Source organism: Panicum hallii, chromosome 1 (genome assembly GCF_002211085.1).
Source record: "Panicum hallii strain FIL2 chromosome 1, PHallii_v3.1, whole genome shotgun sequence".
In the NCBI taxonomy this organism is placed as follows: domain Eukaryota; kingdom Viridiplantae; phylum Streptophyta; class Magnoliopsida; order Poales; family Poaceae; genus Panicum; species Panicum hallii.
In genome coordinates, this window is record NC_038042.1 from 11,787,073 (window position 1) to 11,800,661 (window position 13,589).

At 50.3% G+C, this 13,589-nt stretch overlaps 1 long non-coding RNA gene across 1 annotated transcript; it reads right to left on the minus strand.

Annotated features, from left to right (window-relative positions):
* Nucleotides 1-9,906: 9,906 nt before the first annotated feature.
* On the minus strand, nucleotides 9,907-10,563 carry LOC112879888. The gene is made up of 3 exons (XR_003226211.1): nucleotides 10,427-10,563; nucleotides 10,125-10,356; nucleotides 9,907-9,980 (listed from the first exon to the last, which is right to left on the minus strand). It is a non-coding gene; the product is annotated as an uncharacterized LOC112879888 (long non-coding RNA).
* Nucleotides 10,564-13,589: the final 3,026 nt, after the last annotated feature.

The window sequence follows — 13,589 nt, forward strand, 5'->3', positions numbered from 1 at the left end:
ACCAATGCAATCAGGGTGTTTGCGAGGGAAGCCGATGTGACACGTTGGGCTGCAAGATATAATTGAGTACTTTACGGTACATCGAGTTGATCTGATCGGGTACCTCGTGGTATACTAGGCTGCAGGACAGTATCTATCGGGTACTTTGGAAGCCGGTGCGATGCATCAGGCTGTAAGGTGGAATGAGATGAGCAAGCCAGATCTGTAAAGGAAAAGCAACGCCGGTCCGTGCACAGAGCTGAAGATTGAACAGCCGATGCTAAGCCATCGACTTTAGAAGCAATAATTGGGCCTTGCAAATCCTGGGTTTCGATAAAAGCAGAGAGGATGGTTGCAGGTGTCTCTTGATTTTAAAAGAACAGGTTCGACTTCTTTGCGGGGTTTCCTGAGTACTCATATTTTTCGACCTGATTGGGGATCGAGATTTAACAACAAGCAAAGAAGTCGACTGCGGAGTACCCTTGTTATTAGCAAGATCATTTGAAGGGTACTTGGGCTCTTGGGATTTTTGATCCGGAATAAAGAAAAGTTTGAGATTGGATTGGGCAATTCAAGGAAAGAGGCCGATGCGATGCCATCGGACTTTAGTAGATTAGATTCTTTAACACTGGCTCGCTGAAACAAAAGGGTTCATTTATAAGAAATTATGGCAAAAGAAGCCAATCTACCGGCTATGCGCACAACGGCGGAAGACCCTATGAACTACCACCAGTAAGTCCCTAAGATCTTGCGGCGTTTGTACGGGAGGGATGCGCTGGTGTCATCGTCGCTGCTGCCATCATTGCCGCCAGTGCTGTTGCTGTTGCCACCATCATCGCTGGTGTCATCGCTGGCGTCCCCGGTGTCTTCTGAAGTCAACGATCCACCACGCAGGAACCCTCCTGCTACTGAGTCATCATCGGTGGAAGTGTCCTTGGCATCTTCTTCTGAGAAAGAGAAGAAATCATCATCCCAGGAATCTTCGATGTCGCCTTCATCCAGGTCCCCATGAAGGAGAGTCTGGAGGTCCTCATCGTCGGTCAGGGGCTCATCGTCCTCTGACCAAGTGCTGAAGTCCCACTCCTCTGCCTCCCAATGCAAAGGAGCGAGAGCTTCGTACGAAGCTATTGGATCGAACTCCGGCGTCGCCTCCCTGGAGGTTTCGGAGTCAGGAGAAGTGATGGAGATGATGGAAGAAGACGAAGGGGAATTGGAAGAAACAGAGGAAGAGGAAGCCATTGTCAGGGGATGCAGAAGTGTGCTGATGCGACTAATGCACGGGGAGAGAAGATGGATAGAAATAAATCCGCCGATGATAGTTTATAAAGGCAGAGATGGAAGGCGAAGCGGCGTTATCGCGGTTCCCGAGGGAGAAGTCGAAGGGTCGCGTCCGGTGGTATTGGAAGGCAGCGTGCATGTGCAGGCCTTGGAAGTTGAAGGGCTGCGTCCAATGGCATTGGGAGCGGTACGTGCGTGCACAAGTCTGAGAAGTCGAAGAAGCAATGGTTTCGGAATTATCATTGCCAAAACCAGGGGGGCACGTGTTATCGCCATAATTTGACTGGGCCAAAGGATGGGCCGAGAGCATCATGGGCTGAAGGAAAGCATGGTAACAGTCTGCAAATCGGCTTTTGTGCGAACGTGTCAAGGGCCAGGATGGCCGTGTATCTAAGGATAGTTTAAATATAGTAAGTTAGAGATTGTATCGTAATCAGCTAGGGTTAGTTAGAAAAAACCAAGTCTGCGGACTATAAATATGTATCGTAAGATTCAATAAAGGAATAATCAATCAATCATTCGCAACAAACTCTCGGCGCATCGCCACCCCTTCCCCAAGCGCTTTTTCCAGGTAATCGACATGCTGCTCCGATCATGTTCCGCATGGTCGAAGCAGTGTTGCTTTTCTCTGTTTATCCTTCTGTTTCTCGTAATGAAGTATTTTTGAAGGCGAGTAACACTAGTTATCTTAAACGATTATGATGCTCCATTAGTTTTGAATAGTAAATCCATGTTTTGCTTGCTGTTCGTAATCGTTTAGCTGCTCTTGTGCGTGATCCCAGGTGCAAGGGCAGCTCCTTGCTCTGTTATTGTTTAGTAGATTTAATCTGTTATGGTAGTTCTTTATGTTACAAGAAATTGGTTTAATATCCGTATGATTAGACCCTTCAAACGGGTTAAATGTTCCGGCTGCATGTTTGGTGCCTTATGGTAACCTAACGAGGGATTGTTCCGGGAATCGACTTGTTAGTTGGTTTTTAGGCCTCTCTTTGGGTTGTCGTATTGTTATCTTCCATGTTTGTAGGCTTAACCACGCGTAGGATGTTCCGGTTATGCGGTGAAAGCTTTTACCGTCGCAGATTGGATTAGCTTGGCAATTACAGAGCATGCTTTTATCTTTCTACCGGATTCATACAAAATGTTCATGTTAAGTAGATCCAATCTGTTAAACGTGGCAATCCGCTTCTTGTAGCCGATTCTGGAAGGTACCCGAAGGTCCAATCTAGTACAATGATTCCGTCGGCTTCTTTAGCTGATTTCAGGGTCGTTGTAAGAGCCGACCACGGCTCGGACTAATGTTTGATATGGCTGTGCATGAAGAGAATAGCTGACGAACGACTTCTACACCTTTCTGATCACGTATAGCTCAGGTGGCACGCCTAGCACTTCATCAAGCCAGGGCGTGTGCCGGACTTCTAGGCCGTTGACTGAGGGACCGGGACCCACCAGCAGTCCCGGAAGCCTCCCGGCTCCTCGTGTTGCCTGTCGCTGCTCGCCGGTGGGTTTTGACCGACAACATCAGTACAGAAGGAATCTACTCGAGTTGTATTCGGTTACGATTCCCCGGCTAGTGTTGGTTAGGATTCATGTAACCCTGACCCCCAGATATATAAGAGGCGACAGGGACCCCTCCAAACAGATCATTCTACACCCAAGGGAATACAAACCACCATACAGGACATAGGGTATTACGCGCCTCGCGGCCCGAACCTGTCTAAAGTCTTGTGTTCTTGCGCCTTCGAGTTCCTGATCTCGGCGTCTCCTCACCTAAACTTACCACCTTTGGTATACCCCTCGGTGGGCAGCCGGTAAAATACCAACAACTGGCGTGCCAGGTAGCGGAGCGCATCGAAGATTCCCCGGCGAACTCGATGGCATCTTTCCAGTTCACCAGGTCAGTTCCCTCTCAGGGCACGACATTTGTTTTTGGCTTGTGGGTCTGCATCGCAGATGGTGCGGGCAGTTTCCATCGATTCCTTGTCAACATGAAGCCAAAAACTCCCGCGGCGGGTCCTCGCAGCGACCTTGACAAGTTCGTTGATGATCTCGATGACTTGTCAATCCATGCATCCGCTGCAAGGACCAAGGTGGAGTCTGCTTTTGGTGCGACTTCATCCGGCGCTGCAACAACTTTCCTAGGGTTGGACTCGTTCCAATCTAAGGACTCGCGTAGCCAATCACAACTCGGTCTATGCAATTTGGCCACTGATCTCCAGGAGGCCGACATCCTCGAGACCCTCTCCGCATTAGAGAAGGACTTGGACTCTCTGCTCCAACTTGGAGGGCCCGAAGCCACCGCACGTCGGGGGGCTTCGGGTTGTTTTGGTGCCAGCGATCTGATGATCACCTCCACCCCGGAGGGGCGTTTCGTGCATTGGAAGGGCATGAAACCTTCTGATCTACTCGAGGTTGAGGATCGACTTGTGGCCCACCTCGAGCCTTTGCCTTTTCAGGAGGGCAGGCTGTTAGCCACCGTGGCAGAGTCGACTGAACTAGTCGACGAGAGCTCTGAGGAGCTCATCTCACGCTAGGTGCTGATGGCGGAAGAAGGCGAGGATGATGGCGACTTGCCCATCGTCGAATTTGATGCGGTCTCTGAAGATGAGGCCACAGCCAAGGCGACGAGAATGACACCGATCGTGAGGCACGGAGGACCCGGAACAGGGCTCGCGCAGCTCACCGAAGGAGGGTCAATGAGCGCATGCGATCCATGCATCGCGAGCTTGACGCTGAATTCGCTGCCGTAAGCGAGCGGGGCTTCAGGACTCCGGTGGCCAATATCGCAAGGGTCACGGCCATACTCGAGCGCAGTAACGATCAAAACGTACGTCAAGCACTTCGTTACACACAGAGGGCCTGGATCCAGCTTGATCAGCAAAACCCGGCGTCTACCCTCAGGGAGGAGCGCGTGGGCGAAAGCCGAAGCCAGGCTCAAAGCCGAACGGCAGGTGGCCGTCTTCAACCTCAGCGAAGCAACAATGACAACGCTCGCGGGAGTTAGGCCCCTAGCGGGAGGCAGCAGCCACCTCCAGGGCTAACCCGCGATAGGCCATTCATCGGCCTCCTCTAAAAGACCTGCGCTAGTGAATCAATGATGGCCGCGATTCGCGGTCCGTGATCGATTCTAGGCGCAAAGTGCGCGAGGAAGTCGAGACTAAAGGTACTGACTACAGCGACCGTTTCCAGCTTTCTCCGCACGATTCAACAGTTACAAATACCCTGAGGGCTTCAAGCCGATCGGCATCACCAAGTATGAGGCAAGCAAGCCCCTCATCAATGGCTACATTGCTACTCCACCGCCATTGAAGTCGCAGGGGGCTCCAACATCACCAAGGTCGTCTACTTCCAGATGGCCTTGGACCCTGCGCCGCTCACGTGGTTGGAGAGCCTCAGCAACAACACGATCGACTCCTGGGAGCGGCTCAAGAAGGTCTTCATCGACAACTTGCAGGGGGCAATCGCTCGCGCAGGTACTCGTCATGATCTTGCTCAATGTAAACAGGAACGTAACAAGCTCCTACGGTCCTACACACATCTTTTCTTTGATGTCCGCGCCACCATTGCGAACATCTTGGAGGAAGACATCATCAACTGCTTCTACAATGGCATCACCGACCCAGGCATCTACAGAGACTTCGGGCGGAATAGGCCGAAAACTATTGCGGGGCTTCGCGACATGATGTACGACTGGTCCGAGCAGGAAGAGAAGATGCGGGAACGGTTCCCGAGGTGCCAAGATAGCACTCTGAGGCGTCCAAATGACAACCGCAACGACAAAAGCCAGCAGGACTATTCGGGTCCATCCCGAAAGCGCAAGCCAGATGATCTCATCGCGGCTGTGGATCATCCCTCGCGAGGCAAGAAGTCGACGACGTAGGAGGAGTTCGAGAAGCTCCTGCAGAAGAAATGCCCATGGCATCCACGTGCCAATCACGCGGCAATCGATTGTTACCACCTCCGGAGGACATTTAGCAATTCCGGTGGTGGCAGGAAGAACAAGAAGCCAATGGACAAAGAACCCGAAGACGATGACCAAGAGGACCAAGGGCACAACGCGAAGTTCCAGGATGCTTCAAAGACCGTCAACGTCATCTTCGGAGGAGATGGAGACGTCGGTTCCAAGCGGGAACAAAAATTGCTTCTCCGGGAGATCATGTCCGTCGAGCCGGTGGCACCATGACCACTCCGTTGGTCGGAGGTCCCCATATCATTTTCCTGCGACGACCAGTGGACAAGCTTCTCGGAGCCTGGAAAGTTCCCCCTGGTCCTGGATCCGGTGGTGGCTGAAGTCAGGTTCACCAAGGTGCTCATCGATGGCGAGAGCGGTCTCAACCTCATCTTCGCCAGCACTCTGAGAAAGATGGGCTTGGACTTCACGGACATGCTGGTTCCAAGCAAGTCCCCTTTCTACAGCATCGTCTCAGGTAATGCGGCACACCCACTTAGTACGGTAGATCTTCCAATCATCTTCGGCATGAGGGAGAACTACCGCACCGAGTTCATTAAATTCAAGGTGGCTAACTTCGAATCTTCTCATCATGCCATACTGGGCCGTCCGGCACTCGCCAAATTCATGGCAGTGCCACATTATGTTTATCTACTTCTCAAGATGCCAGCACAAAGTGGAGTACTCACTTTCTGAGGTGACTTGAAGAAGTCATATGATTGCAATCAGGAGGCGATCCAGTATGCTTTGACTACTCGTGTGCCAGATGCTTCAGGGGAAGTACTCGCGGCCGCGCAGCAGCTCTCCCAGGCTGGGCTGGAGATCCCTTTGAGAAAGGCCAATAAGTTGAACATCCAGATGACTGGTGACGTGGCCCTCAAGTCGATCCAGCAATCGGGGAAATTGCTCGGGTTCATCGTCAGCAATCGGGGAACTGAAGCCAACCCTGTGAAGATTTCTGCCATCACTGATATGGGGGCTCTGGCCACAATCAAAGATGTGAAGAAGCTAACAGGCTGTATGACAGCCTTGAACAGGTTCATCTCCCGGCTCAGGGAGAGAGGACTACCTTTTTTCAAGCTCCTGAAGCGCCAAGACAAGTTATAGTGGACAAAGCAGGCCGAACGAGCCTTGCAAGACCTGAAGCATCACCTTCAGTCTCCTCCAATCCTTACAGCACCATTGTCGGGAGAAGATCTACTACTCTACATTGCGGCAACAACTCATGTTGTCAGCAGTGCTATTGTAGTTGAGTGCAGCGAGGAAGGCCATGCATTTGGGGTGCAGAGGCCTGTGTACTTCGTCAGCGAGGTACTCTCCGAATCCAAGGTACGATAACTGGCAGTTCAGAAACTTTTATATACAATTCTGATTACATCAAGAAAGTTGCGCCATTATTTCGATGAGTACAAGATCACTGTGATTACGGATTTTCCGTTGGCAGATATTATCCATAATCAATATGCCATAGGGGCGTATATCAAAGTGGGCAGTGGAACTGGGGGCTTTGTCTATCGACTTCAAGCCACACACTGCAATCAAGTCTCAAGCTCTAGTCAATTTTATGGCTGAGTGGAGGGAGAATCAAATTCCAACTCCAGTCGACAAGCCAGAGCACTGGACCATGTACTTTGATGGGTCTCTCAAGCTTGATGGCGGCGGTGTTGGAGTTCTATTTATTTCTCCAAGAGGTGAACAATTAAAGTATGTCCTCCAGATCCTTTGGGAGGTATCCAATAATGAAGCCGAGTATGAAGTACTCCTTCACGGGCTACGTTTGGCGATATCACTAGGCATCAAGCGACTTCTTGTATATGGTGATTCACTCCTAGTCGTTCAGCAAGTCAACAAAGAGTGGGACTGTAACAAGGAGACGATGGACGCTTATGTACAAGAAGTGCGCAAGCTAGAAAACAAGTTTTCTAGCTTGGAGGTTCATCATGTGGTACGGGAGCATAATGTTGGTGCAGATATACTGTCCAAGTTAGGGTCTACTCGTGCACAGGTTCCAGCGGGAGTCTTCATCCAGGAGTTAAAGCAGCCATCCATCAAGTCTTCACCACTGGTAACCACCGATGCGGGCCTTCAACAACCTGATTGGGAGGTTATGATGCTCGGTGAGGATTGGAGAGAGGCTTATATTGATTTCATCCGGGATCAATGACTACCAGCAGGGATGGACGCAAGAAGCGCAGAGGCAGCTCGTGTCATGCGCAGAAGTAAGGGGTTCGTCCTAGTCGACAGCAAGCTTTACCGGCGTGGCGCACGTTCAGGCGTTCTTATGAAGTGCGTCACGAAAGAAGACAGCTACGATATACTGCGGGAGATACATGAGGGAATTTGCGGCAACCACACAGCTTCAAGAACGCTGGTGGGGAAGGCATACAGAGCTGGTTTCTGGTGGCCCACCGCAGTGTCCGATGCTGAGGACCTTATGCGGAGATGCCAAAACTGCCAATTCTTTGGCAAGCAATCTCACGTCCCAGCTCACAGTCTCATCACCATACCACCATCCTGGCTGTTCGCTTGCTGGAGCCTTGATATGATTGGACCCTTCACAACGGCGCCAGGCGGTTTCACCCATGTATTGGTGGCTATCGACAAGTTTACCAAGTGGATCGAGTACAAGCCGATAACCAAGCTCACACCAGATCGAGTTGTTGATTTCATCTCCGATATCTTGCATCGCTTCGGCTTCTTGAATACCATCATCATGGAACTTCATGGCCAACCAGTTTTGGGAGTTCTATGAAAATACGTGCATCGAGATCAAATATGTCTCTGTCGCACACCCAAGGGCCAATGGTCAAGTCGAAAGGGCGAACGGCATGATAATCGATGGCCTCAAGAAATGACTCTATGATGAAAACAGCAAGAAAGGAGGAAAGTGGATACATGAATTGCCGCATGTCGTCTGGGGGCTCCAGACTCAGCCGTCCAAAGCCACAGGACAAACACCATTTTTCCTCATCTACGGCTCTGAAGCTATCTTGCCGGCAGACATCATGTGGAAGTCCCTAAGGGTTGAAATGTATAATAAAGGTGAGGCGGACGAAGCAAGGCAATTAGAGCTCGATTCTATCGAAGAGGCTCGCTGCACCGCTCTTGTTCAGTCAGCTCGATACCTGCAGGGGATCCGGTGATATCACGATCGCAACGTGAGGGAACGATCGTTCAATATAGGTGATCTGGTCCTACACCGCATCCAAGATGAGTCCGGCTTACACAAGCTCAACTCAAGGTGGGAAGGTCCGTTCGTCATCAAGCAGGTTACAAGACCGGGGTCGTATCGTCTACAATACCCCGAAGGCCAAGTTGTCCCGAATTCTTGGAACATCCAGAACCTGCGCAAGTTCTACCCATGAGCAAGCGTGCGGGGATAGCCGCTCTCCGGGCGCCTAGGCGGCCTTTTTCTTCCGAATCAATTTGGAGGCTACGTGTCATAAAATTCGGAATGTAAATCTTTCTGTTAACAGACAGAGGCTCTGGCCACGTTCATATTTTATAAATCGACTTCTTGTCATGAGTTATGACGGAGGCTACGGCCACGTTCATGTTTCCTCGACTTCGTGTTATAAGTTTTGATGGAGGCTTCGGCCACGTTCATGCTTTATGTAAATCAACTTTCACCGTGACCTTTGATGGTCGCTTGCGACGATGATCGTATTTTTCCCAAAAGTTCGATCCGTTCGATTGGTTTCTACCTAACTTGTGGGAGGGGCTCACACGAGGAGTTATTTCGACTACGCCCAGAGTCGTTGCACTAGGGGTAGTTTCAACTTCTTGCCATAAGCACGGCAGTCACGCGATGATGCTCGCATTCTTTCCCAACGAGTTCGATCCGTTCGATTGGTTTATACCTACCTCGTTGGACGCGCTCACATGAGGAGCGATTTCAACTACACCCAGAGTCATTGCACTCGGGGTAGCTTCGATTTCTTGCCATAAGCACGGCAGTCACGCGATGATGCTCGCATTCTTTCCCAACGAGTTCGATCCGTTCGATTGGTTTATACCTAACTCGTTGGAAGCACTCACATGAGGAGCGATTTCGACTACACCCAGAGTCATTGCACTTGGGGTAGCCTCGTTTTTCTTGCCATAAGCACGGCAGTCTCGCGACGATGCTCGCGTTCTTTCCTAACTGGTTAGACCTGCTCGATCGGGTTGTATCTAACTTGTTGGATGGGTTCCTACCTAGAGCTGCTACGGCTACTTCCAAGGTCGCTGCACCCGGGATAGTGTCTACTACTTAGCCTTTAAATCTGGATGACAATTCAGTTGAGGCACATACAAGTAGAGACATCAAATAAAAATATATATACAAGGAAATAAGTACTTGTTCTTACATCTTAATCCTCCAGTACACTTTTTACTATTTGTTCTGCTACAGGTTGGGCTTCTTGGAGGTACTCATTGAATTATTCTTCAGTGCACTCCGCAGCCACTCCCTGCGCGAACGTTTCTAGTTGAGCTTCCGGCCAAAAGGATTTCACAAAGGCAAGAGCGTGGCTGACACACGCGACCGGGGCTTCAGCGAGGAACTTGACGACCTTCTGCGGCACTCCGAGAAGTCGCTCCAGCAAGGGCCGCTCGCCTGCTTCACCATCTTCTTGTGGGTCCACAATGTCAACAAGCTTCTTGGCGGCTCCCCTGAGGTCCTGCAGCTTCTTTTGCCGTTGCTCCTTCTCTTCGCCCAGCATCTTGATCTGCTAAAGGCTGCCGGCGAACTGTTCTTTGGTGTCGGCGATGACCTTCTGCAGCCTCTCGACGTCATCTGTATGGCGATACAGCATATTCTTCACGTCAGTAAGCAGCTCTTCTTTATATGTTAAGATTTTCCTAAGCTCTGCGGTGAAGATATTTTCAGAATCCTAGATAAATTGTTAAGTGGAAGTACTCGAGAGAAGTAAGGGCTTACCTTGGTGCGCCTTCTTTTGTTCCTTGAGTTGTTCCTCGAGATTGCGCTGATCGTTCTTGAGGAGCCACGTCTCTCGAGTCCGCTCTTGCTTCAGCTTGTCAAGTTCTCTCTGAAGATAGCAGTTCTTCGTCTGCTCTTCGGATATGCGTTTTTCCTTGGCAGCAGGCTCCTAGTGGCCACTCATGACTGCTTTCAGTTTCTCTGTCTTCTTTTGCGAGTGCGTGATCACATTCTGCATAAGGGGGGAGATTAAGGCAAGCAACTCGCCAACGTATACTGGCACAAGGGTAATCATATCTTACCGGGGCAAAATCGTACAACTCCTTGTAGGCCTTCTTGAAGGTTTTTATGTTGTGGTCCGTCAGCATTGGATCATCCACCAGATCTGTGGTGATGATGTTCTGGTATCCGCATCCGGCCATCAGCAAGTCTCCAGGACTCCTTGAGGTCCCTGCGGCTTCTTTAGAAGGTGGTTGCTGGGCGCCTACGAGTCAAGATACATTCAGTACATAATATCTGTGGTCTAAGCAGCTAGCCGTGGGCAGTCAGACACTCACCTATGCCATCTGCAGGAGCGGCTACAGGGGCCTCGACTTGTTTCTCACCACCAGCAATGGCTTCGGCTTGCTGGGGCTCGGGAGGTGGCAGGTCGGGCAGTGTCGTGTCCGTCTCGGGGGCTGGTCCTTTGGGCGCGGGCCCTTCTGGGGCTGGCGGCGAGGGGGCTGGAGTAGCCGACACAGGCTTTGGTTTAAACCCCCTGGCAGTCACAGACCTAATGAAGTAGAGTTAGTTATATCATTACACAAGTCGAAGAGAACAGAATGATCATTATGCAACAAGACGTAAACTTACAGCGAAGACTTCTTCATGACAGCTTTATTCACCCTCATAGCCCATGGCATCTCAACCACGGTACCCGTTGCTGGCGGCGGGGTCACACCAGCTGGTGGCGCGATGCCCACCACGGCGATGGTTACCACTCCTGTCGCAGAAGCAGATGGATCCGCTCCTGTTGCAAAAGCTGATGGATCCGTTCCCACCTCTTCGAGCTCGGGCTCGGGAGAAGCAGATGGATTGCAAATGGATACTGTTAGCATGCAACAATACCGATATTTGATGATTCAACAAGGCAGCATATTCATACTTGGAAGACTCGACTTCTTGCGCTTTTGGTTTGCGCACAACCCGACGACCCTGCAGGACTGAAGGCAGAGTTTCGGTCAACTCCACGGATGGTCCGAGGGAGTTGTCCCTTCTCGCCTCCCCCTCGGCTTCCCTCTCCGCCAGGGGGCTCCCGCCTTCAGTGGACTCACTGCCGCGCAGAGCCTCGGCTACTCGAGCCCTCTTCACTTCGGCTGCGGCGCTGGGGAGAAGGTGTTCTGGTCGAGGAGGGTAGCTCCGGTATAATTCTGTGTGTCCCTGCAGACGGTTTTCAGTTAGCAGTGGCAGAACAGCAGAACTTGTTTTCAACAAAAAGTGGTCGAATACTTACTGGCTTTGGAGGATTTTGCGCAGAAAACAACTGCGGGACGTAGGGAACCGCATCCACGTCCAGCAGCACTCGCCTAACCCGGATGAGTGCAGCGTCATCAGTCAGTTCTTCTGCGCACATCCGAGAGCAATCTTCAGCGCCTATGTACTCGAAGCCTAAGGTGTGGCGTTGTTGGATTGGCTGGACTCGGCGTTTGAAGAAGGAAAACATTACGGATGCGCTGGAAGTTGGGAGGCATGGTTTTCGATGTAGAACCAGTCGTTCTTCCATCCAGGAATGTTGGAGGGGAATTTATAAGAAAGGTACCTATCACCGGCTTGCTGTCTATGTTGGATGCCGGCGCCCCCTACAACGGACAGAGTCTTGGTTGTGGGTTGAGGTTTTACCCGAAAAAGGAAGCGGAAAAGATCCCAATGGGGTTCAATTTCGAGGAAGGCTTCACAGAAATGGATTAAGATTTCGATATGGCAAATGGAATTCGGGTTGAGATGATGGAGCTCAAGCCCATAGAAATAAAGAAGGCCATGGAAAAAAGAGCAAGAGGGGAGGGCCAGACCCCATTCGGCAAAATGGTAAAATGTGACTATTTTGTCTACATTTTCCATGGGGAAAGGTTCGCGAAAAGAGGGGCGCCAGTTGACAAGACTCTTGTCTTGGAGCAATCCCTCGGAAACAAGCTTATTGAGGTCGTTGAGGGAGCACTTACTGTGTGTCCACTCCCCAGACAGCGGCTGTGCCTCCTTCTTCTTCCCATCATTCTCCGATCTCTTGGGCGCCATTTTCAGATCCGCTTGCCATGAGTTGCTTGGGGGCTGCGGGGAAAGAGGCGGGGAGATTTTGGTTGGATTGTGGCTCTCCAAGAGAGTGAAGGCAGAGTGCGGCTCTATTTGGGAGTTTTGGGAAGTTCTTGGCGGATTGTAGATTGGAAGCACAGTTTTAACTTGGCGTTACCGCGGGGTTAAATAACCAGCGGCTGGATATAGTTTTACTGTTTCGAAGTTGAAGAGTCGTTTCTGGGAATATTTGGAAGATGAGGGATCATTTGGTGGATTGTTTAGATAAATTATTCGATTAATCATTTTTTCAGGGTTAATTGTCCCGAAAAAAGAGATTTTTCGAATTCTAGATCTAACTTTCATCATTTGTACCATCACACCAGTTATTTATTATGGGGACATTTTTACACTGCATGCCACGACTTTTGGATCCTTATTTCCAAATCTAAGAGATTTGGATTCAAGGCTCGGGGGCTGCGGGATACGTGGCATTGACTACTTATTTTTTCGAATTTATTCGAAGAGTAAGTAAGGAAGATTTAAGACTAATGCGACTCTCAGCCTGATTCTCCGATTCAACCTAAGGCTCGGGGGCTACTCCATATGGAGTGCGATTTTTCAATTGCACAACATACCAAAGGTAATTTGGGGCATGAGCACCTCATAGCTTCGATGCAGCCAAGAATGTACTCAAAGAAGAACTTCAAGACAGAGCTCCAAGAGAAGCCGAAGACTGCTTTGAAAGTACTCGAGAAGCTTGTAGTACTCAGCTACGAAGAGCTCGGGGGCTTGTCAGACCCAGGGCTACGGGGCTGTGTATATAACGTTGTTTAAATAGGATTGAGAGATAAAGACTGTCTTATCTCTTATTTAAGTTATTTTCTATTCGTTTGAGCAGGAGATAAAGTTAGTCGGTATAGAAGGAATCTACTCGAGTTGTATTCGGTTACGATTCCCCGGCTAGTGTTGGTTAGGATTCATGTAACCCTGACCTCCCGGATATATAAGGGGGGCACGGACCCCCTCAAAACAGATCATTCTACACCCAAGGGAATACAAACCACCATATAGGACGTAGGGTATTACGCGTCTCGTGGCCCGAACCTGTCTAGAGTCTTGTGTTCTTTGCACCTTCGAGTTTCTGATCTCGACGTCTCCTCACCTAAACTTACCACCTTGGGTATACCCCTCGGTGAG